At 37.7% G+C, this 24,375-nt stretch overlaps 1 protein-coding gene across 12 annotated transcripts in view; it reads right to left on the bottom strand.

Moving 5' to 3' along the window:
- Positions 1–24,375, bottom strand: part of MAP3K13 (mitogen-activated protein kinase kinase kinase 13) — a 165,042-nt gene that overhangs the window by 114,650 nt on the left and 26,017 nt on the right. For 3 of the 12 annotated variants that reach the window (XR_011529118.1, XM_070582462.1, XM_070582461.1), the window contains exons 1-2: positions 16,483–16,596; positions 9,674–9,749 (exon numbers count right to left, since the gene is read on the bottom strand). The exons of 4 other annotated variants lie outside the window; for them this stretch is intronic. The gene's annotated coding sequence lies outside the window, so the exon portion shown is untranslated. Of the gene's footprint in view, positions 1–9,673; positions 9,750–16,482; positions 16,630–24,375 lie in introns of those variants that run through there. 5 more of the 12 variants (XR_011529117.1, XM_070582459.1, XM_070582458.1 and 2 more) reach the window with 3 other exon arrangements.

The following is a 24,375-nucleotide window of genomic DNA, read 5'->3' as shown; positions in this document are numbered from 1 at the left end:
TTCAAAAGCAATTCACTAAATGAATGAATGCATGCATGTCACAAATCAAAGTAGATTTGGGATCTGTCACATCTACTGTTGTCCTTCTTATCCTAAGGTCTTACTAAAATGTGAACTTAATCTATGCAGGTATGATTGAAAAGGAACAAATAATAGCACTTTTTAAACTATATCTGTGACCTTGTAGAAATGGGCTCCCTTTATGCTACTGGCGACAGCACCTTAGGCTCCTCATAAGCAGGAAGCCTTTGCTTAGGGTCAGTCTAGCTAGCTGCATGCCAAGCTGTTTTCAGCTACAGTATTTTCTAGACTGAAGGTATGTTTTGGGATTAGGTATATCTTTTACCTTCCCTGTTTTTTATTGTCCCATTTCTATTCATTTATCTTCTATTCTTCTATTCAACATCCTCCTGGGCGTCATCCATTTGCAGCACAGAGGAGGGAAAAAAATAAACAATATACCACACTCCCTTTTTAGGTACAGAAACCATCTTTGGTAAGACATTAATTCCACCTGGCAAGGAGGATTTGCATGATCTCCAAGTCCATTGTGGCTGACATATTCTTAAAGTAGCTCCCATAATCCCCACCTCCTCATGTTTACAACTTTGTGTGATCCCTCCCTTTGAGTGTGAGTGAGACTTGCTTCTAATCAAGAGAATATAGTAAAGGTGCTGGGATATGTGTGATTACATGTACACAATTATGTGATGATGCTATATAAAACCACAGTGCCCGTCCTCCTGGAGTCTCTCCCTTGCTTGCTATGGCCATGTTAGGGAACTCCATATGGCAAGAAAGTATGGGTGGCCTCCATAAACTGAGGGCAGCCTCTGGCCAAGAGGCAATAATAACAAAAAAACAAAACAAAACGAAAGTCCCCAAAGCCCAAAAAATGAAGCTCTCAGGCCTACAACCACGAGGAACTGAACGCTGTGAACAACCACATGAGTTCCCCAATTGAGCTTCCAGATGAGAATCTAGCCCTAGCCAATACCTTGACTGAAGCCTTGTAAGACCCTAAGAAGAAGGCCCAGCTAGGCCATGTTCAGAGTCCTAACCCTCAGAAATCAAGTAATAAGTGTGTTGTTTTAAGCCACAAAGTTTGTGATAATACCTTAATGCAGCAATAGAAAACTAATACACCCAGACAACTCGACACCATCCCAGCTAGAGGCAACTTGGTTTACATTTATGGAAAACAACTAAAACCCTTAAGGCACACCTAATAAAGATTACAGCGGCATACTTTAATACTCCTTTTTATATGAATAATAGGGAATAGAGCAAACATTCTGCCTGCTGACTCAAATAAGCATGATTTACAAACCTAATACTTTTTAGTGATATTATCAAAATCAGTAGCAATGATCATACACAGTGCTATGAGTAAGGAGAATTATGAAAAATATAGAAGACATAGCCCTTGCCTTCCAATATCTTTTGTTTCCCAAAAGTCCTATCTTTGTCACCTGGGAATTTCCTCATATAAAGTTCTCGTTTCCCAGTATGTTTCTAAAATGGCAAAAGCCCATAGCATAGATAAAGACACACAGCAGCTTACAGGCTGCATTGAAAACTGCAGAAGGGGAGGATGAGTGAATTGGTTATTTACCGCAGCATAACAAATTACCCCAAAACTTAGCAACTTAAGACAGCAACACTTATTATCTCACACAGTTTCTAAAGATCAGGGATCTGGGAGCCGCTTAGGTGGGTGGTTCTGGCTCAGGGCCTCTCATGAAGCTGGAATCAAGCTGTTGCCCAGGGATGCAGTCATCTGAAAGCTTGACTGGGGCTGGAGGAACTACTTCCAAGATTGCTCACTCACCTAGCTGTTTGCAGGAGGCCCCAGTTCCTTGTCACATGGGCCTTTCAACAGGGCCGTCTGAGTGTCCCTGTGACAAGGTAGCTGGCTTTCCCCAGAGCAAGTTATTAAGGGCAAGCAAAAGCCGTGGTGCTTTTTATGACCTAGTTTGGGGATTGGCAAACTTTTTCTTAAAGGGCTAGATAGTAGACACTGTAGGCTTGCATACCACATAGTCTCTATTGAAACTATTCACCTCAGTTGTTTTAGTGCAAAAACAGCCACATACCATATGTACACAAATGGGCATATTATGTTCTGATACAACTTTATTTATAAAAATAGGCAGCCAGCCCACAGGCTATAGTTTGCCAACCCTGGCCTCGTCTCCAAATCTGCACATCCTCATTTTCCCTTTATTCTATTCATTAGAAGCAAGTCATCAGGTCCAGCGCACACTCAAGGGGAGAGGAATTAGTCTCTGCTTCTTGAAGTGAAAAATAAAAGAATTTGTAGACGTATTTTAAAACCACTACAATGGGCTTAATACCTTAAGCAGAATGTGGGTTAAATATTGCATTCGTTTTCTAGGGCTGCTGTAACAAATTACACACACTGGGTGGCTTAAAGCAACAGAAATGTATTCCCTCACTGTTCTTGAGACCAGAAGTGCGAAGTCAGGGCGTCAGCAGGGCCGCGCTCCCTATGAAGACTCTAGGGAGGAATCCTTCCTTGCCTCTTCCTGACTTCGGGTGGGTCCTGGCAGTTCTGGGTTTGCAGCTGCTTCACTCCAGTCTCCATCTCTGTCTTCATATGGCCTTTCTCTCTCTGCCTATCTCTGTGTGTCCTCTCCTCTTCTTATAAGGACACGGGTCACTGGATTTAGGGCATACCCTATCCAGTATGATGTCATATTAACTTAAACAATTACATCTACAAAGAGCCTATTTCCAAACAAGGTCACATTCTGAGGTTCCAGGTGAATATAAATTTTGGAGGGGACATTATTCAACTTTAGTTGCTAATAACGTATCAATATTGGCTCATCAATTTTGACAAATGTGCCACACTACTGCAAGATAGTAATAATGGTGAAAATTGAGGTGAGGGTGAGGAGGAATAGGGGAACTCTGAACTTTCAGCTCATTTTTGCATAAACCTAAAACTGCTAAAAAAGATAATAAAGTCTATTCATTAAAAAAAATGAAAAACTGCCAATATTAGGAATGAAAGAAGAAATATCACATCAGATACTGAAGACACTAAAAATAATACAGAGATATTATGAATGTTACACCAATATATGCAACAATTTAGATAACATGGACAGATCTTGAAAAACACAAATTACTTAAACTGACTTAAAAATAATTATAAAAATCTAAGTATCCCTATGTCTATTAAAGAATTCATAATGAATCAAATTCATAATGAAAAGCTTCTCTCAAAGAAAACTCTAGGCACAGTAAAGGAAATCATCAACTAAATGAAAAGGCAACACACTAAATGGGAGAAAGTATTTACAATCATGTATCTGATATAAATCATGTATCTTTATATATAAAATATATGAAGAAGTCACAAAAATCAGTAGCAAATATCCAAACAATCCAATTAAAAAATGGGAAGAGGATCTGAATAGACATTTTTCCAAAGATGACATATAGAAGGCCAACAGGTACATGAAACATCACAAATCATCAGGGAAATGCTAATCAAAACCACAATGAGGGTGCCGGCCTCGTGACCAAGTGGTTAAGTTCGTGCGCTCTGCAACGGCGGCCCAGGGTTTCTCTGGTTCAGGTCCTAGGCGCGGACATGGCACCACTCATCAGGCCATGTTGAGGCGGCGTCCCCCGTATTACAACTAGAAGGACCCACAACTAAAATATACAACTATATACTGGGGGGATTTGGGGAGAAAAAGCAGAAAGAAAAAAAAAAAAGGAAGATTGGCAACAGTTGTTAGCTCAGCTGCCAATCCTTAAAAAAAAAAAAGATTGGCAATAGCTGTTAGCTCAAGTGCCAATCTTTAAAAAAAAAAAACAACCACAATGAGATATCATCTCACATGTTAGAATGGCTATCATTAAAAAGAAAATAAATAACAAGTGTTGGTGAGGATGTAGAGAAAAGGGAACCCCTGTGCACTGTTGGTGGGAATGTAAATTGGTGTGGCCAATATGGAAAACATATGGAGACTCCTAAAAAAATGAAAAAATAGAACTACCATATGATCCAGCAATTCACGTCTGGGTATTTACCTGAAGAAAATGAAAATACCAATTTGAAAAGATATATGCACACACATGTTCACTGTAGCATTATTTCCAATAGCCAAGATATAGAAACAACAGTCCATCAATGGGAGAATGGATAGAGAAGATGTGGTATATATGTACACACACACACACACACACACACATACACACTGGAATACTATTCAGCCATAAAAAAGAATGAAACCTTGCCATTTGTGACTACATGGATGGACTTGAGGGCATTATGCTGAGTGAAATAAGTCAGTCTGAGAAAGACAAATATCATATGATCTCACTTATATGTGGAATTAAACAACAACAATAAAACCAAGCTCATAGATACAGAGAACAGATTGGTAGTTGCCAGAGGCAGGGCACGTGGGGTTAGGGGCGGGGCTAGATGGGTAAAGGAGGTCAAAAGGTACAAAATTCCTGTTATAAAATAAATAAGTCCTGGGGATGTAATGTACAGCACAGTGACTATAGTTAATGATACTGTACTTCATATTTGAAAGCTGCTAAGAGAGTAGATCTTAAAAGTCCTCATGACAAGAAAAAAAATTTTTATGTAACTACGTATGGTGACAGATGTTAACCAGACTTATTGAGCATGTTCATTTTGCAATATATACAAATATCGAATCATTATGTTGTGTACCTGAAACTAAAATAATGTTACATATCAATTATACCTCGATTAAAAAAGAGAAAACTCTAGGCCCACATAGCTTCACCAGGGGATAAGAGAAATATTTACCACCATCTACTACTACTACTAAATAATAGTGATCGATACAGACTCAGAAAACAGAGGAGAAGGAAACACTTTCTAATTCATTCTAGAACATCAGCATTACTCTGGTACCAAAACATGACAACACATTACAAAAAAAGAATGTTACATACCAATATCTATCATAGATACTGATATTCCTCATTGCATCCCACATAGATGCAAAAATGCTTCACCAAGCACCAGTAAATCAAATCCAGGGAATTTCTGAAACATGTAATATGACATGACCAAAGCGGCATTTATCCCAAGAATGCAAAGTTGGTTTAATTTAGAAAAATCACACTCTTTGACATCGGTCTCAGCAGCATATTTTCAAGTACCATGTCTGACCGGGAAAGGGAAACAAAAGACAAAATGAACAAATGGGACTACATCAAACTAAAAAGCTTCTGCACAGCAAAGGAAACCATCAACAAAATGAAATATATCATATCACATATATCAGATAAGGGGTTAATATCCAAAATATACAAAGAACTCATACAGCTCAACAACAAAAAACCAACAACCCAATTAAAAAATGGGCAAAGGATCTGAACAGAGATTTCTCCAAAGAAGATATATGGAGGGCCAACAGGCATATGAAAAGATGCTCAACATCCTTAGCTATCAGGGAAATGCAAATCAAAACTACAATGAGGTATCACCTCACTCCTGTCAGAATGGCTATAATTAACAAGACAGGAAACAACAAATGTTGGAGAGGATGTGGAGAGAAGGGAACCCTTGTACACTGCTGGTGGGAATGCAAACTGGTGCAGCCACTATGGAAAGCAGTATGGAATATCCTCAGAAAATTAAGAACAGATCTACCATATATGATCCAGCTATCCCACTGCTGGGTATTTATCCAAAGAACTTGAAAACGCCAAAGGCATAAAGATACATGCACCCCTATGTTCACTGCAGCATTATTCACAATAGCCAAGACTTGGAAGCAACCTAGGTGCCCATCAAGAGACGAATGGATAAAGAAGATGTGATATTTACACCCATCCGTCTAACCATGGACTCATAGGTTGTTTCTATTTTATGGCTATTGTGAACAAAACTGCAATGAACATCAGAGTGCAGATATCTCTTCAAGGTCCTGATTTCAGGGGCTGGCCTGGTGGCAGAGGTTAAGTTTGTGCACTCCACTTTGGCAGCCCAGAGTTCACTGGTTTCGATCCCGACCACAGACCTATACACCATTCATAAAGCCATGCTATGGAGGCATCCCACATAGAAGAACTAGAAGGACTTACAACTAGGATATACAACTATGTACTGGGGCTTTGGGGAGAAAAAAAAGGAAGACTGGCAACAGATGTTAGCTTGGGGCTAATCTTCCTTACCAAAAAAAAGTACACCTATAAAAAAAAAGATCCTGATTTAATTTCCTTTGGATATATACCCAATAGTGGGACTGCTGGATTGTACCATAATTCTATTTCTAGTTTTCTGAGGAACCCCCATAGTGTTTTCCATAATGGCTATACCAGCCTTACTTTTTCTGATATTGAACCACCTTCTACTGTTAGGCATAACTCTAGTTTTCATCAGTGAGTATATGTTCATTAGGGATATTTGCTTGACAAATGTATATTTTCAACTAATTTGAGGATGACTATTAAAAATGATTTGAAAATTTTATTCGGCAATGTTTTTTGAATGATATTATAATCTCTTTCCCCTTCAATTCATACAGGACTGATCTTTCTAAAATACAGTCTGATTATTTCCTTCCCTTGATGAAAATCTTTCGATTGCTCTGTATCACATAGAGCAGTGTTTCCCAAACTTCATTCATTTCCATAGCTCTTCTCAAGTGTTGCAAATGTTTCCTCTGCCTGAACTGTCTTCATCTTTCTTCCTGAAGAATTTATACTTATTCCCCATAATTTATGTTATTTTGTCTACAATAAGGATGTCACTCAATGTGAGCTGCAGATTTTATTCCAGACCCTCATTTTGTACTTTAAAACATCTTTGATTGACATATATTTACATACATGAAATGCACAGATCTCAAGAGTGTGATTTAATGAATCTCAATAAGTCTATACATCCATGTAACCACCACCCAAAACAAGATCTAGAACATTTCTAGAACTCTAGAAAGTTCCTGAATGCCCCTTTTCAGTCAATAAAATACCCTCCTCTCCATCACCCTGGCCAAAAATGTTTTGACAAAAAGATATTAAAGGTCACAGAACAATCATAATCTTTCCCATTGATCTTAAAAGTGCTTTGCATGATTTCAGCTTGCAAGATCATTTTTATGGTCCCACATTACTGCACAAAGTGAGGATTGTCTGTATTTTTTGATATTTCATTTTATTTCCATTTGGTATTTTAGCTGTATCTGTGTATGTGTATGTGTGCATGTGCCATGTCTGTATTAACGGTGGCTCTAACTCAGCAAACTACAGCACATGGGCCAACTCCAGCTGGTTGCCTGTTTTATAAATAACATTTTATTAGAAGATGGCCCCGCTGTGTTCTGTGTATTGTCTGTGGCTGCTTTCATGCTATGAAGGCAGGGTTAAGTAGACACTACAGAGACCATATGGCCCAGAAAGCCTAATATATTTATTATCTGGCCCTTTACAGAAAAAGTTTCCCAACCCTTGCTCTAAAGTGATGGTTCTTAAATTTTAGCATGCATCAGAATCACAGAAAGACTGTGCCATTCTGCCAGAGTTTTTGATTCAGTTAGGTCTGTGGTAGAGAAAGAGAATTTCATCCTTGCTGATCCCAGGTGATGCTGATGCTGCTGGTCTGCAGACCGCATTTTGAGGACCACTGTTTTCTTTTTTTTAAAGATTTTATTTTTCCTTTTTCTCCCCAAAGCCCCCCGGTACATAGTTGTGTATTATTAGTTGTGAGTCCTTCTAGTTGCGGCATGTGGGAGGCCCCTTCAGCATGGCCTGATGAGCAGTGCCATGTCCTCGCCCAGGATCCAAACCAGCAAAACCCTGGGCCGCTGAAGTGGCGCGCACGAACTTAACCCCTCGGGCACGGGGCTGGCCCCAAGGATCACCATTTTAGAGGTTATATTATATAACTTTAACTTATTACAGTCTATCTTTTTACTATTCTATTATTATTATATTATATTATACTACTTCCTTCCCACCTTTTGCATTCTTGTTGTTACATATTTTACTTCTTTGTACCCTCCTAACTCTACTGTACATTGTTACTATTTTTGCTTTAAACAAGGTCACAACTTTTTTGTGTGCAAATTAACACACAGTAAAATTGACTTTTTATGGTGTACAGTTCTATGAGTTTTAACTTATGTATGGATTATTATCACTGCCACTGCAATAACTCTCTGTGTTAAAGGATCTAGTAGAAAAGAGGAACATAAACGAATAGGGAATTTGACCACAGAGATGGAAAGTATAAAAAAAAGAATCAGGGGCTGGCCCCGTGGCCGAGCGGTTAAGTCCATGCTCTCCGCTGCAGGCGGCCCAGTGCTTCGTTGGTTCGAATCCTGGGCACGGACATGGCACTGCTCATCAAACCACGCTGAGGCAGTGTCCCACATGCCACAACTAGAAGGACCCACAACAAAGAATATACAACTATGTACCGGGGGGCTTTGGGGAGAAAAAGGAAAAAAATAAAATCTTTAAAAAAAGAATCAAAAGGGAATGCTAGAAAAAATAAATATCGAAATTGAAGAATTCATTAATACATGCTATTGAGTGAAGGTAACTCCTGTACTGGGTTGTAAGGTTTTCATGTTTTTCTTTATTCAACACTATTAACATCCACCTATATATTGGTGATTTCCAATTTGCTATTGATTGCTTCTAATGTGTGTCTTGTATCATTTAAGTGTATTGTTTGAACATTTTATTCTTGAATCTTTCAATTGGAAAAAGTTCTGGCAAAATTATTTTCTCTTTCAGTTTGTCAAAGCAGTCATGTAAGCCACCTTGTTTTTCATTTCTGTTCCTATGGAAATTATCTAATCATTTTCCAGAAAATAGATTATATAAGGAGCCTTTTTCACTTTTTTAATTTGTAACTTTTTATGGTCCTTCTTTGATGAGTTTTTCTGCTAGTTTATGATCCCTTAGTTATTTTATGGAACTTCAGTGAGGAAAGCTTGTAGTTTCCTAGACACCTGGCAGCCATTGTGTTCCCCACCCCCATCATCTTTTTAAATTCTGAAAGCTGTAAGAATAGAAAGACAGCCTAGAGGTGGGGTTCGGTAGCTCTTAAACCTTCCATTCTGATTATAATAAAAGACCAGGCTGCTAGAAAAGAGATCAAGTTTCTTTTAGCTTCCACGTCCAGATTAATAAGCAGTAGAGTTATACAAGCATAATCCATTCTACCCCCTCAACTCCAGGTTCTTCTGTGGTACTTCTCATCCTTCTGTTTATCCTACCTTAATACAACCTAAAAATTGGTTTTTAATTACTAACGTAAAATTCCATTTATTGTCATCTATGTTGTTATCTTGCTTTTACTTACGTGCCTAAGTATTTCTCTTGACTGTTTTTCTTTGATGAAATGTGTCATAAAGTTCTGTGAAAGGTGTGTTTACTTTGTGCTGCATTTATTGAGAAGTAGAGAAAAGGTTGTTCTATGCTTTCCAGGTGTTCCATAATTGTCTTTGATGTCTGTGAAACATCCTGTGTAAATCGTTTCTGCTAAGTGTGTATTGCACATGTATTTTGAAATGAATTTGACCAGGATCCATCACACCATTTTGCTATGGTAACACTGGCATACATCTCACAACACGGCATTCATGATTTATTCCTTACATTCTAGAGTGATGCTCAAAGTACTATATTTTCTTACCTGGTTATCATTACGTTTGTTGTCCTGTGAAGAAGGCCAGAGTGGATATTATTATCTTATGTTCCAGATGAGGAAGCTGCGACATGGACAGAGATGATTAAATGAGACAGCACATGGGAAAGCATCTGTGACAGCGTCTAGTATGTATGTACATGTGTATGTGTACATACATACATACATAGACACACACATACATATTTATTTAGATGTATTTTTGCAATGAGGACGAGGGCAATTTTTTCTCTTTAAAGAAATATATATACTTACTATCAAAAAGCAAATTAGTGGCAGATCTAAAATTAAAGCTCCTTCTAGGCATGTACAGTCTTTCTAGCAAGCTCTATTTCGATGACACAGACGACATTTCCAAATCTGGAAATGTTATTAGCTTTGCACATTCAGGACAAACTAATATCTATTACAGTAGTTCAATGTTTTAATTACAATCCAGAGACATTATAGGGACACTTCCTTAAACTTTCTTTTCAGTATGTATTTCTGCTGGCATTACAAAGCATCCTGACTACTTCCTGAGGTCTCTTGCCCTAAACAGGGGCCTTGGGCCAAATTTTGATTTAGGTGAAGTTTGGTTTTGGATTCCTTCTACTTTCTCTTCTGGTTCTTCTCCTACTTCTTACGTGACAAACGTACTCCATGAAAATCAGTTCGTGGGCGGCAACAGCAGGTGGAGGAGTCTGGTGAACTATGAGTCAGAAAGTAGGAATGCCACAGCAAAAAGCCCTTCCAGCAATTAGGACCTGGGAGAGCTATAGGAGTTGAGCAATCTGAGAGAAGCAAAAGGTTGGCGACGTGGAGTTTGGCAGGCAGTGAGGCAGAGCAGGCCAAACAAGTATATGGAACGAGCAGCAGGGAAAATGCAAAATGCTTTGCACCTTCAATCAGTCTTTATTCCTCTTACTATGGTGAATTCCAACCTAATATGATACTTGTCTATAATCCTACTGGTAATAATAGAAACTGTAACAGTTGGTTGGCTGACCAGTCAATTTGGAGTGGGGAGTGATCACAGTTCTTTTGGCAGAAGGGTTCTCTTTATTCTGGTTGTTGAAAGGGATGCAATTACATTAATTCACACTCAAAGAGGGAGAAAATGATCATTAACTTATTACAGGTCTCAAAAATAGTATGTTTTGAGGAGAGAACCAAAGCAACACTTCTCCGTGTATGTTCTGTGGCATACTCACTCCTGCATTTTAGTTGAATGCTTCAGATGAAAAAGGATTCTGTGGCGAAACACTTTGAGAGATGCTGTATGACCCTCTTACTAGAAACATAAACATATTTAAGGTCCTGAGAAGTCTTGCAGTAAGTACACAATCTCACTTAATTTTATTTAATTCACTTTTTGGTTAGTGCTTTTAGTGTCCCACTCAAAAAATCTTTCCATACCGCAAGATTGCAAAGATATTTTGTTTTTTCTAGCTTTCTGGTTCTGATTTTTATGTTTACATCTATGATCCATATCTATTTAATTTTTGTGTAGGGAGTGAGAAAGACGTGAAGGTTCTTTTTTCCTTCCTATAAGAAAATCTATTTGATCCAGCAACATGTTTAAAAAGACTATCCATTTCCCATTGAATTGACTTGCCACCTTGATCAAAAATCAATTGACCTTATGCGTGTGGGTCTATGTCTGGATGTACGATTCTGTTCCACTGATATATTTGTCTATCCTTAGGGTAATACTTGATTATTGTAGCTTTATAGTTAAGTCTTGGAATCACATATCATAAATCCTTTTCAAGATTGTTGTTGTCCCTTTTCAAGATTGTTTTCGTTATTCTATATCCATTGCATTTCCAGATAAATTTCAGAATCAGCTTGACAATTTGTCCAAAAATTCCTCCTGGAATTTTGATAGGGATTGCACTGGATCTATACATTAATTAACGGAAAATTGGCATCTTAACAATTTTGAGTTTTATAATGCATGATCATGGTGTATATATATATATATATATATATATATACATTGAACTTTTTGTTTTGGTCTTCTTTAATTTTTCTTAGCAACATTTTATAGTTTTCAGCATAGAGGTCTTGTGTTCTTTTTAAACATTTTATTTTTCCTTTTTCTCCCCAAAGCCCTCCGGTATATAGTTATGTATTTTTAGTTGTGGGTCCTTCTAGTTGTGGCATGTGGGACGCTGCCTCAGCATGGCCTGATGAGCGGTGCCATGTCCACGCCCAGGATCCGAACCGGTGAAACCCTGGGCCGCCGAAAGGAGCACGCGACTTGACCGCTCAGCCACGGGGCCCACCCCTCAAGATTTCTTCTTATATATTTGATAATTTTTAATGGTGATGCTTTCATTTATTTTCTAATTGTTTTAACTGTTCAAATTTTTTCTAATACAATCTTTTATATTGACTATAACCCGTGACCTTGCTAAATTCATTAATTAGTTCAAATAGTCTTTATATTCTACAGGGTTTTCTATGTACACAATCATGCCATGTGTGAATAATGAGTTTTACTTCCTTTCTGAACTTTGGCCTTTTATTTCTTTTTCTTGCCTTATCATACTGGCCCTATACTAAGCGCTTAACATACATCATCTCATTTAATCTTTATAACAACTCAATGTTATTCCTATTTTACAGATAAGAAAACTGAGACTCAGAAATATTCAGTATCTTGCCCAGTCAAGATTGCACATCTATTAACAGATCTAGAATTCAAACCCAGGCACTCTTACTCCAAACCTGAACCAATGACTATTAGATTATAAATTTGGAAAACTCAGAGGCAAAAAAGCAAAAGATGTTATTAAATTAATAATAGAAAAAAATCCATTAAGGACAAAGAATATAAACAGTTCACAGAAAAAAGGGCAGGTTTCTTTTAAATACAAAAAGATGCTCAACCTCACTCACAATGAGAGAAATACAAATTAAAACTATGCTAAAATGGTACAGCCAGTATGGAAAACAGTATAGCAGTTCCTCAAAAAATGAAAAATAGAAGTACGATACGATCCAGCAATCTCACTTCCGGGTATATACTCAAAAGAACTGAAAGCAGGACCTCAAAGAGTTATCTGCACACTCATGTTCACAGCAGCACTGTTCACAATAGCCAAGAGGTAGAAGCAATCCAAATGTCCATCGATGGATGAATACATAAACAAAATGTGGTATATACACACAGTGGAATATTATTCAGCCTTAAAAAGGAAGGAAATCGTATAATTTGCTACAACATGGGTGAAACTTGAGGCCTTTATGCTAAGTGAAATAAGCCTCACAAAAAGACAAAAACTGTATGATTCTACTTATATGAGGTATCTAAGATATCTAAATGAAGTATTTAAATTCATAAAAAAAGAATGGTGGTTGTCAGGGGCTGGTAGGAGGGGCAAATGGAGAGCTGTTATTTAATGGGTATAGAGTTTCAGTTTTGCAAGATGAGAAAGTTCTGGAGAACTGTTGCACAACAATGTGATTATACTTAAAAGCACTGAACTGTACACTTAAAAAAATGGTTAAGATAGGGGGCCGGCCCATGGCTGAGTGGTGAAGTTCGCACGCTCTGCTTCAGCGGCCTGGGGTTTCTCCAGTTCTGATCCTGGGTGCGGACGTGGCACTGCTTAATGTGGTGTCCCACATAGCACAACCAGAAGGACCTACAACTGGAATATCCAACTATGTACTGGGGGGCTTTGGGGAGAAGAAGGAAAAAAAAATTGGCAACAGATGTTGTTAGCTCAGGTGCCAATCTCAAAAAAAAATGGTTAAGATGATAAATTTTTATGTGTTTTTTATCACAATTTAAAATCTAAAAATTATTTTTAAAAACTTTAACACAAATTTTATTATAAATTCTAAAACAAAAAACTATGCTGAAACCTTTTTTTTTGTTTTTTTGAGGAAGATTAGCCCCGAGCTAACTGCCGCCAATCCTCCTCTTTTTGCTGAGGAAGGCTGGCCCTGAGCTAACATCCGTGCCCATCTTCCTCTTCTTTATATGTGGGACGCCTGCCACAGCATGGCTTGTCAAGTGGTGCCATGTCCGCACCCGGGATCCGAACTGGTGAACCCCAGGCCGCTGAAGCAGAACGTGTGCACTTAACTGCTGTGCCACCAGGCTGGCCCCTGAAACCATTTTTTAACCTATCAGATTGGCAACAATCCAAAAGTCTGATAACACTCTCAGTTGGCAAGGATACGGGAAATAGTACTTTTATACATTGCTGAGGGAATAATGGAACAGTCTCTATGGAAGGCAACTATGCAGTACCTATGACACCTTTTGATCTAGCAGTTCTACTCTGGTGAATTATACAGATATACTGTATGCATGAATGAAATGATATATGTACAAGGTTATGAACCTCAGCATTGTTTATAATAGGAAGATACTGGAAACAACCAAAATGCCCATCACTAGGTGACTAGTTACATTATAGTACATTCATACAGTGGAATATGCAGCTATTTAAAAATGAGGACACTCGCTATGTACTGATACGGAAAGCGATTCAACATGTAAGTGAGAAAATTAAGAAGAGTATATGTAACAGTATGTGTAAAAAGGAGGGAAGTAAGAATCTCTTCATACTTTTATATTTCCTCGCACATACTTCATGAAACTCTGGAAGGATACATGGAAAAATACTAATAGTGGTTTGGGGGCCCTGAATAGGAACTGAATGGATAGGGCACTGGTTGGGGTGGGAAAACTTTTCAATGTATATCTTTTTATATGTTTTGGTCTTAGAACCACGTGACTATATCACCTATTCAAAAAACTAAGCCCAAAATTCCTATGCCTAAAAGTAAATTTTAAAGACACCAACTGACATTAATTTATTCATAAAATGAATATTTACCAAGTGTCTACTATATGCCAAGTAGGCACTGTTTTGGACTCTGGCAATATAATACTGAACGAGATCAAGTTTTGTCCTCATAGAACTGACATTCCAGTGGGAAGGGGGAGTGCTGTTATTTTAGATAGGTGGGAAGGGTTCTCTGAGGAGGAGGCATTTGAGTAGAGATCTGAATAAAGGGAAGGAAGAAACAATGCACGGGAAGAGCTTTCCAGGCAGCAAAGGCCCTGGACAGAAACAAGCTTGATGGGCCCAGGAACAGCAAAAACACCTATGTAGCTGAACGAGGAGAACAATGTTAGGCAATGAAGTTAAACAGATTGTCAGAGAAGGCAGATCATGTGGGCTTTGTAGGACATAAGCAAGGGTTGAGATGTTATAGGCAGCTAATGGAGGTTTTTAAAAAAATCCAAAAGAGTCTTCGTTAAGATTCAGCCAGTACACACCTGTATGGCCTCCAGGTTGCTAAAAAACTGAAATATTTCAAATCTGGTTAGGAAACAGCTGCTTCCCTGGTAATAGTGTCACCTGCCATGCTGGCTTCTTTCCTAAGATCATGCCGTTGCCCACCCCCACCTCCACAATGCCCACACCCCACCTCCTGCCCCAGGAACCAACAACTAAATAAGTAACCTCGCCCAGCAGAGGCTATTGAGTTGGGAGAGTTAATCAGCTCAGGAAACTAGAATCATTGAGATTCAGCAACCTAAGGAATGAGTAAAGATTTCACTTCATTACAGTCCTAGAGCCTGCTTAGGACAGTGTGTCTTGGGCTTCCATTCCACTAAGGGTCAGGTAGGGCCCACTACCGTCATCTGGGCTCCCGCTCAGTCCAGCAAGAAGCAGCAGCAGGCTGGAGACATAGACCGAACATCCCTGAGGTCTGAGACGAAGACAGAGGGAAGGGGAAGCCCAGTGTACTTCTACACAAACAATCTGCCTCCTCAGTCCTCCTTGAGTGATTTCAAAGGCTACTGGCCAACAGTCAGCCCTTACAACTTTTATATAATATATTAACCACATCAAACTTGGTTTCTATATTCAAAGTCATAAAATTGTCCTGTGCCAGGAGGATTTTTAAAAATACATCATGGCAAAGGGAAATAGAAAATATCAACCTCTCCAACACCAAATGCGACCATAACATTCTCATAGCTACACTCAAGAAAGTCAATGTTTGTGTAACAATGTGTAGTTCCTGGAATCCTAATCTCAACAGAGAATTACAACAGCTGAAACACAGCAATTCTAATTTCACAAATGAAACTTATTTTACACACTATAGTACCGGGAATTTAGTCTGGAAAATTAGTACACACGTCAAAATCTTAAAAACAGATTTCTCCAAAGTTGCGTGAAATTTCTAAGCCGCTTGCCATTTCATCCATTTCACAAAGTTCCTCCTCTTTGAAAATACATTCTGCCGCTCTTAAATCTAGGATCCCAATATCTTATTACATCATATTAAGTTCTACTTTATTCTCATTCATTTAATTTCTTTGAACATCAAAACCTCCAGTTTAATTACCTGAGAGACTACTAAATATTTGCTAACATAAACTTCTAACATGAGCCTAAACTAAAGGAAAAGCAACTGGAAAGAACATCAAGGAGAAATCTAAGCACCGCGTAGAAATAATCAACCTCTAGGTACCAGACATTTATTCACTCACTTTTATTTTCTGACTGTCAACATCTTCATTCAATCAGAGACAAGACATTAAAAATCATCTTATGCAAGCAGGACCTGTTTTAGCAGAACACTTGCTCGAAAACTTCACGGCTTTCATTTTTAAAAATAAAACTATTTGTGAAATGCTGAAACTTTCTTTTAAATAGATCTAGTACACGAGATTTAGGACCAGGCAGGACGTAAATTTAATCTTAGATGGAAACTATTCCTGTGATCCTTTTTATATTCAAATGTAATAAGATTTTTTTACAAAAACTACTTACACCACAGCAAGCTGAAGTCTAGACAGCCAGCATGAAACGATCAGCAGCCGCCTGTTTCCTCACAGACTAAACTTTGTTCCCTTCCTGGCTGTTCCTGCTTAGGTTCACACTGATACACATTTACTGTGGCCTTGGAAGCTACCACTCAACCGAGCGAGGTGGGAGGGTTTGTTAATCTAACTCTTGCTTGATAACCGCTTATCAGCAACTCCTCAAAGGCAGAGTTCAACGTGGTTAAAGAGACAAATGTAACGAAGATTATAGGGAAAGACTGAAAAATCTCATAATCTCTGATGGCCGGGCTTTGGTTTCAGAGGGATTTCTTTCCCATATGTTCCCAGAAAAAAAAACAAAAAACAAAAAATGATAGCCTTCTGAGCTTCAAAAATCTTGCTTTCTTCCTTTCATAAAAGTTTTCCCACCTGCTCAGAATCTATATTTTGTGCAATCATGGCAAAAAGAGGCCAGAAAGTTGCTTCTCTTCCTCCATCACCTCCATTTTTCCCGACTCTTTCACTAGTTAGGGAAATAATGCAGAGTTCTTGTTAAACTTAGTACTTTCTGGCATTGAAACCACCTGCTGATCTAAGGTAAAATAAGAACTTGGATCACAAATTCTATTCTTTGCAAGATAAAATATTATGCTGCTTCATCCCCTTCCACATCCCTAAGCTTCTTTCCTCTGAACTACTATACTTCTGTAATTTGTGACATTAGCCTTTGAAGCAAAAACCACTTATTACGTACTTACTGCACTAATCACTTTATAAACATGATCTCATTCTCTCCTAGGCAATAAACTTGGGGATCATCTTCAATTCTTCTTAGTCTGATTCTCTGTACCTAATTATCCCCTTCACTATCCTGGTGATCCTCTGCCATAAGCACTGTGGCAGGCAGATAATGCCCTCCACCCCCCCAAAGATGTCCAGAGCCTAATCACCAGAATCTGTGAATATGTTACCTTACATGGCAGAAGGGACTTTGTAGATGGATTACAGTGAAGGACTTTGAGATGAGGAGATTATTCAGACGTGTCCAATCTAAGCACATGAATCCGTTGAAAGCAGTGAACCTTTCCCAGCTGTGGCCAGAGAGAGGCAATGTGAGGACTTGATTTGCTCTCGCTGGCTCTGAAGATGGGGGAAGGGGGCTGCTAGAAGCTGGAAAAGGTGAGGAGACACATTCTCCTCTAGAGCCCCCAGAAAGGGACGTGGACCTGATGACACCTATGTTTTAGTCTAGTGAGACCCATGTTGGATTTTTGACCTACAGAGCTGTAAGATAATAAATTGTGTTGTTTTAAGAAACTAGGTTTGTGATAATTTGTTATGGTAGCAACAGAAAAGTAATACATTTTAATTTATTTTAATTTCAAAATGTCCCTTTGAAAATATAATACCCAGAACTGAATAGAATATGCCAAATGAGGTCTGATGAAGAAAAAAAAATTGTGGAATTATCAAATTCCTTAATCTGGATGCTATACTTTTACGAATGCAACTCAAGATTGTTTTAGATTTTTAACGCATTATACTTGTAAGTTAGTGGATTCCTAAGTTTTTGTCACATGAATTACATCAAACCAGGTGTCTACCTTCAGTCCTGTTTTCAACTACTTTTGGAGAAGAAATGCAGAGCTTTACATTCAATCCTTTAAAATTTCACCTTACTGGTTTTAGCTCATCCTTCCAAACTATTAAGATAATTTTGAATCCTGCCTCTGTACTCTGTCATAGGGAGTATTCTTTTTAAGGCGAACTGCATCTACGTATTCCCATGTATTCACCAGGCTATTCATAAACAAACATTGAGCAGTCAAGATCAAGAACTGAGTTCTGTTATTAGAGATCTTCAATTTGACACTGATCCATGAATCAATACTCTTTGGGTACACAAATTTGGTCAGTTACAAAACCACCTACTCTGAAATAGCTTACTTTTTTTTAACTTCTCAAACGTATCAGGAGAATAAAATGCCTTAATAAATAAAAATATGTCTAGAGCGGGGGCTGGCCCCGTGGCCGAGCGGTTAAGTTCGCGCACTCTGCTGCAGGCGGCCCAGTGTTTCGTCGGTTCGAATCCTGGGCGCGGACATGGCACTGCTCATCAGACCACGCTGAGGCAGCGTCCCACATGCCACAACTAGAGGAACCCACAACGAAGAATGCACAACTATGCACCGGGGGGGCTTTGGGGAGAAAAAGGAAAAAATAAAATCTTTAAAAAAAAAAAAAAAAAAAAAAAAAATGTCTAGAGCGTACCAATCCACTAGAACTCTGCTGGGAACAGAGATGTGGTTAGTTTCATAGGAGCAGTTTTTTTGTAATTCGGTGCTGTTTCAGTGATTATCATTTTCTTTTTTAAGAGTTTACAAACTATCAGTTAATTATCCTTTGTAGAAGTCTACTTGAAATTAAAAGGCAGTTTTCCCAATTGTAGAAGTGACAATGATCTCTGTCTCAAAAGACGAGATATAAGTAGAGGGGGAAGGGGGGAACACTACAAAAGATGACCTGGTGGAAGGAATGAGCACTGCGTGCCCTTGGGAGAGGATAAAAACCACACTGATCAGAGCACTGTGGTTGTCAGAAGTAGCATGAAACCAGGGTTGAAACATATGATGTAAAGTCTTGAAAAGGGAACTAGGATTTTAACTTAATATATTAGAACACAGGAAAAACTGAAAGCCTGTGAATAAAGAAAATAAAATACTAAGAGGGGTAATTCAATAACCTAATTGAAAAACGGGCAAAATATATGAACAGGTCACAGAAGAAGAATTATTAATGGCTCTCAACTATATGAAAACATACTCCACCTCACTCATTATAAGAGAAATGTAATTTAAAAGTACAATGACATTATTTTAACCTATCAAATTGGCAAAGTTACAAAAATCTCAATACACAATGTTGATGAGGTTATGGGAGAAATAATGGAGGATAAATTGGTAGAACCTCTCTGAACTGCAAATTGGCAATCAAATCATGAACACATAGACCCTTTCACCCAGCAATAACTAAAAACATACACATGTAAAATGACTTATGTCCACGGATAGTCATTACAGCATCATATGCAAAAGTAAAAGATGTCAATCAGTAGGGAACTGGTAAGTTCAATTACAGTACAGCTATTCAACGGGATACTGGAAAAAATAATAAGGCAACTTTGTATTACTGATATAAGAATGATCAAGCTGTATTAAGTTTTACAAAAGTAAGGTATAGAGCAGTATATTTAGAATGCAACTATTTACGTATGTATGTTTGAGAGAATGTGGCATGTGTGTGTGTATGTGTGTGTATGTGCAGAATCTCTCTGGAAGAATACCTAAGAAACCAGAAAAGTGAGTTGTCTTTATGGAAGGGACCGGATGTCTGTGGTTCAGAGGTGAGAAGCAGACTTATCCATACTTTTGTCCTTCTTGAATTTTTACCAAAGCTGGTATTACTTATTTAAAAATAAATAGATATGCTAAATGGCAATGCGGCATCCTGGAATAGAAAAAGTACAGAAGTGGAAAATCTGGTGAAAACCAAATAAAATCTGGACTTTAGTTAATAGTCAAGTACCAACGGTAATTTCTTAATTTTGACAAATGAGCCATGGTTATGTAAGATGTTAACATCAAGAGAAATTAGGTGAAAGAACTATTTTTGCAACTTTTCTGTAAACCTAAAATTATTCGAAAAATAAAAAGTTTATTAAAACAAAAATAAATAAACATTTAAAGAATTATTAGGACAGCTATGGTGGAAATGACTTGGAGATTAGAACCAAAGATGCCAGATGAGAAACTGGGAGGATCTTGGCATGAGGTAATGAGGGCCTGAACTAGGGTAAAAGTCATGAAAATACAATGAAAAGAACTAATATAGATATAAGATACATTTCAAAAGAAAAAAGTCAACAAAATAATTGCAAAGCAGAGAGCAAAGAACACTGATACTAGAAGATGAAAATTAGAGGAGGAAGCTGGTTTGAAGGGGAGTGAGATTCATTTAATTCATTCATTCAATAAATATTTGTTGGTACCTACCATGCCAGGCACTGTGCAAGGCACTGGGGATGTGAGAGGGAGTTTATAAATGTTGAGTATGAAGTGACCCTAAAACCTCCTAGTTGAATTGTCTAAGAAGCATCTGGACATACAGGATGAGAGTGCAGGTGAGAGACAGAACTGCAACAGCTGAGAAAGGTGATACAGAGTGAGGAAGGAGAGGCAAAAACTGAGCCGTGGGACAGAAATACAACTAGGGGAAGAGAGTAGCAGCAAAGAAGAGAGGGAAGGAATGGCCAAAGGGTTTTGAAAAGAAGCAGGATAGGGTAATTTCCTGGAAACCGAGATAAAAGAATGGTCAAAGAAGAAGCCTTCCATCAAATGCACTGTCCAAGAAATGAGGATATACAATACACCACAAGACAGCAGACTTAAAAGAGAAAGAGAGATTATTTATCCTTTAGGTCTATAGCTAGAACTTAGCTACATACTTAGAGGGAAATCACAGTGTCAACCATACTTCAGATGCTTAATCAATGCTATCTGAGAATGATGAATACATACTAAGTACTAACCAATACTATATACATATATGCCTATGTGTATATGAGTATATACATATGTGTAAAAACATATATATATGTGTGGTGTGTGTGCATACATACACACCACACATACTATAAATATAGGTGTTATTAAAAGAATTGGTGACTATGCTTCAAATTCTAATTTATGTAAAAAACCCTGAAACCCTGACTTATGTGTAGTGTACAGAATACCAGTAAAATGGAAGTGCAGTTTTCAGATGTAATTCTCTGCCAAGTAAATTAAAATACTACTTTGGCATTTCATCTTCATAAAGCAGGCTAAGCACAAATTTGAAAGCTTTGCTCTGATATTTTCCATCTAATTTTAAACAGCCTCAGCCTACAAGCCAGAAGGCAATACTCCCACCAAGTAAAGATTTCTTTTAAATCTTTTGTGTGAAAAGCCATTAGAGCAGTAACAGTGTAATACACAGGAGCTTCTTGAAAATGTAATTGAAAAACTATGTAGCATTAGCGATTTTTCTAAAATAAACTGTCTAGTCTGATGTCATCTGAATGGAGAAATTAATATCATCATTTATTATCCTAATGTAATTCTGATATATAAAGATTTTTACTATTTAAAAGAAAATCAATTTTAAGAATACATAGGCAAAGCAAACCAGCTTCTTTTCTAAACGTTTGGGTTTCTAAACTAAAGTTACATAGTAAACAGCTTTCATGACCCCATCTTGTATACAGGGTCTGAAAGTACCTCTCCAGGCTGAGAAACACAAAGCTAATGCAACACTAACCCTGGAAGACAGGCTTAAAGCTCTCACAAGGACCTCATTCAGCCCAGGCTGTTGGCTTTCAGAATTAATAACAGCTATGGAGCAGCTGTCACTTCTTAACATTGTCTATTGCCTATAACTCTCTTGCTACCACATTTTAAAGGAATTTTAACATTATCATGTTTTGAGAAAGCAAACCTGAATTGGCATTTTAGGAAATAATAAATTATTTTTTTTTCCTTCTTGACCTTCATAATCAGGAGATTGGTAGACTTCTCAATGATTCCAATTTTGTTGTAAATGTATATTCAGAGAATGCGAATTGATACAAGCACTTTGGATGTCAGCTAAATGGAATTATTAATACCACCGTGTAATTTGATATTACCTAGAAAAGTTGAAGAAGCATGTGCGTACAACCAGCACTACAACTCCCAGGCACACGCTCCAGCAGAGCTTCGCAACTGCTGTGTCATGGTAACCTAGTGTGCAATGAATGGGTTACAGGTGCGCCCAGATATGGATCTCATCAGCCCTCCAGCAAAGCACAAGCCCCAGGCCAGAGACACAGCTTCATTCCTTTAATGCAGTGTGTTGTACAAATATTATCTATCATTTTCTATGTGTGCTATGACATGAAAAAGCTTGGGAAACGTTGACAGAGAAGTTCTTGCATATGTACGGCAGATACATATACAGGAATATATGTACATATAGGAGCAGTGTTTGTAATAACTAAAAACTGAAACATCACAAATGTCCATCAATCAATTCATCTGCTAATAAATTATGGAATACTCACACAACACAATATTATACAGCAGCAAAAACTAATGAGTAAAAGCTATATGTACTGACATGGATAAATCTAAGACTATAATATTGAATTAAAAAAAGTAAGTTCCAGAGCCAGCCCTCATGGCCTAGTGGCTAAAGTTCAGTGCTCTCACCGCTTTGGTGGCCTGGGTTTGGTTCCCAGTGCAAACACCACACCACTCGTCTGTCAGTAGCCATGCTGTGGCAGTGGCTCACGTAGAAGAACTAGAAGGACTTACAACTAGAATATACGATTATGTACTGGGGCTTTGGGGAGGAAGAAAAAAGAGAGGAAGATTGGCAACAGATGTTAGCTCAGGGCGAATCTTTCCTAGAAAAAGAAAAAGATCAAAGTAGAATTAGCTATACTTAAAAAAAAAAAAGTCCCAGAAAAATACATACTATGTAATTGCATCTTTATAAAGTTCAAAAACATGTAAAACTAATCAATATGCTGTTTAGGGATACAGATATGTGACAAAACCATTGAAAAAAGCAAGAAAATTATTAACACAAAATTCAGAACTTTGGTTACCTCTGAGAGAACAGGAAAAGTTTGGGATCAGAGAGGAGTACACAGGAGATATTGGAAGTAGTGGTAATATTGCTAAAACTAGGCTGTAGGTAACATATGTTCTCCATGTAGTTATTCCATAAGCCTTACCTACTCAATATTGAATAAACATCTTTTATAAAAGCCCTATTCTGTCCAAAGGTAGATAGTGAACACATCTGCCATCTCTGCAATAGTGTGAGGTACATGCAATAGGAGGGACAGAAAGTATCAAATTAGAGAGACACTGAACCTTCACAAAGGCCCTACAGACATACACAACTGCGACAATAAAGGATGTGAAAGCTATACAATAATTAAAAGTAAAACTAAAGTCAATATGCTATCATTTTATGAGGCATCATAGAAGCAAAATTTAACATTAAATGAAATATGGATTTAAAGAATTAGGACCAAATAAACTGCCAGCCTATGGATGAATAACTGTTCTTGCTATTTTCTAAACAGTCAACATTTCATTGTGTATTTAGACCACACAGAAGACATTTACAGAATGACAATACTTTAATTCATCAAGTATATCCAGCAATGTTTGCTTAGTCAAATGCCTGTCTGTTTGTCAATGTCATTTAAGGGCAGGTTTATAAAGCTTTAAGAGCCAGAACTGGGTCTGTTTCGACTGATATAATACCAAAGAAAACCCAGTGGAAACATTTTAAGAATTCCTGCCTCTACTCTGATTCTTTGTATTCTAAGGGCTAGACAGTGGGCAGCCATTTTTCTAAGCATTGGACATTTTGCCAATCTAGAAGAGATATAAAAGACCACAAAGATATAAAGTTAACTTCCAAATTAATTAAATTTATTGTTTTTGATTTGAAAGAAAAAGAAATCCAGTTTGAGCTCTCGCTTCAATAAAAAAAAAAGAGCTACTTAAAAGCAGATAGGTTAATGTTTACACAAAGGTAATTTTTTTCCCTTTGTTTTTTTTTCTTTAAAGTTTTAACGGGTGAGTGACCTTGCTGGAATTCCCCGGTCAGTTCTGGAGTATCTATTTGGAAATTCTAAACAGAAACTACTTTCACATGATACATTAGAATGGTATGCCAAGTGGTAGCTGCGTCTGCACCTTGACCTAGGATGTTATATCACAGATGAACCAATAAACTTTACACAAAATGAAAGGCTTTTTTCCCCTTAGGCCATTTAAGAAAATATAAAATTTAAATTTATTTG

The sequence above is a fragment of the Equus przewalskii genome, chromosome 18 (assembly GCF_037783145.1).
Source record: "Equus przewalskii isolate Varuska chromosome 18, EquPr2, whole genome shotgun sequence".
In the NCBI taxonomy this organism is placed as follows: domain Eukaryota; kingdom Metazoa; phylum Chordata; class Mammalia; order Perissodactyla; family Equidae; genus Equus; species Equus przewalskii.
Note: the sequence above shows the minus strand (reverse complement) of the source record. Positions and strands in the feature narration are given on the sequence as shown.